Below are 2,076 nucleotides of genomic sequence, written 5' to 3'. Positions count from 1 at the left end.
TTCATATAATAGCTAAACTTGTGTTATAAGCTTTATGTATGATAGCAGTCATATTAAAGTATTTGAGAAGAGAATATGACTATGCATAAGGGCCTAAAGATAAGATTGCACAAATTAGGTAAGAAACTCTGGAAAGGAAGCTCAGAGTCAGGTGATAATACTGACCTAGGAAGGGACATGAACTGATGCTGGAACATTTAGAGAATATGAGAGTAGAGAGTTGGAAGAAACAAGAATGAATTCTTTATCCAATTGGGAGGCAGAAATAAAGGACATCTTGAAAAATTCAATTATAAATGTTTCAAATCAGTCTTTGTATCTAGAAGAGAGAGTGAGTGATCTAAAGGATATTATCAGGTTGGAGTTGAGGTAATTTGAGGAGCAAAATTTTCCTGAAGCCAAGAGGGGGGGCGGGTTCTGATTTGTAGACCAAAAAAGACCTTGATATGCCAGGTACCTGAATTTCTGAGCAAGATAAACCAGGTTTTAGCAAAGGAATAAAAGTTAATTTTTAAAAAGATAGTAAAAGTTGGGACTTACGAAAGAATTACATATTACTTTAAAGTAAATAAAGTAAACTGGGCCAGCTGAGCCTGGAGAACCACAAATGCAATCTTCTTTTTCCTTTTAGAAGGGAAGGGGTGCCCTCTACAAGTATTATTTTTAAATAGTACTCATTTTAGTTTTTTTCTTTCCTGCTTGGAAAAAACCTAAAGATAGAAAAAATCATTAGGTAGTCATTATGAAATTCCTTGTTTTGTGGCATGTAGCTACAATGCAACTGGAGAAATGATGTCAGGTTTTGTTTAAAAAATGAGAATAGTTGAAGTTTATTAAATACAAACATATGATTCTTTAAGGTGTAAACAATACGGTAATATCCCTTCCAATTTCCATATAAGCAATTTACATTCTTTTCTCCTTGGGCTCATGTTTTCCTTGGTAAATGTACCTGTACTGCTTTGAAAAACGATTAGAGTTGACTTAATGTTAATTTATTCCTATAACACAGTTTTGATATTCATCTTTTTTCTTGAACACGTACAAATATTTTTTCTGTATTTGTGAAATTTCCTTTTTATATCAGATCTTTCCAATGGTTGCATCCAATTCTGTTATATTCTAATAGAATTGTGTCTAGTATTTGTTATAATCGCAGTAATCAGGGCTCAGTAAAAACACTATAATTACAATAATAAACCTAAGTGATTTATGCGAACTAAAAACTTATTCTCACTAAAACTGAAAAGTGAATTTGGAATATCTTTGGCCTTTCAACGATTGATAAGTTGATTTCAGACTTGCAGTTTTCTGGAAAAAGCCAAGATCACCCAAAGGATTTCAAATATTACTGGGATTATGTAATGCATGGCAGCTGGTGGGTTGAAGACAGAGTACTCCATGCTAATTCTTACCTATTTCATTTGGGTAATAAGGAGTAATTCTAAGTATTATTTTAATATGTTAAAGTGACTGTTCCTCTAATATGAAGCCATACCACACAACACACAATGGACTGATCAAACATTAAAATATAATTGAAAATAGAAGACTGAACATAAATTTAAAGAACAAACCTACTTCTTATAGGCATGCACCAAAAATCATCTCAATTTGATGAAAATCTCTTCTGCGGTAAACCCCTCCAGGGAATGTGATTCTACCACCTCTTTACTTAATACCAATGTTTGCAAATCTTCTTGTAAAGAAATACTTTCTTATATTTAACCTAAATCCCTATGTGGAAGCTTAAGCCCACTACTTCCTCTTCTAGCTTTAGTGAAGATGCAATACAGCTGCCACTTACAGATGGTCCTTAAAGAAAAAAAAAAAGACCTAAGGCTTATTTACGTAAAATCAGCTCAGCTATCCCCTCTCTCTAGTCTGCCAATTAGAAAAAAAAAAAGATTGTGTTGCCTCCTCTCACATTTCTTATTCCCTCTAAGGTTGAACATTAGCATTTCATTATATCTTTGTACTTAAATCTTTTCACCTGTTCCTAATTATTTCCTTATGACAAATTTCCAGAAGTGAAATTCCTGGGTCAAAAGGTAAGCACATTTTAAATATTTTTTT

The sequence above is a fragment of the Pteropus vampyrus genome, unplaced genomic scaffold (genome assembly GCF_000151845.1).
Source record: "Pteropus vampyrus isolate Shadow unplaced genomic scaffold, Pvam_2.0 Scaffold155, whole genome shotgun sequence".
Classification (NCBI taxonomy): Eukaryota; Metazoa; Chordata; class Mammalia; order Chiroptera; family Pteropodidae; genus Pteropus; species Pteropus vampyrus.
Note: the sequence above shows the minus strand (reverse complement) of the source record.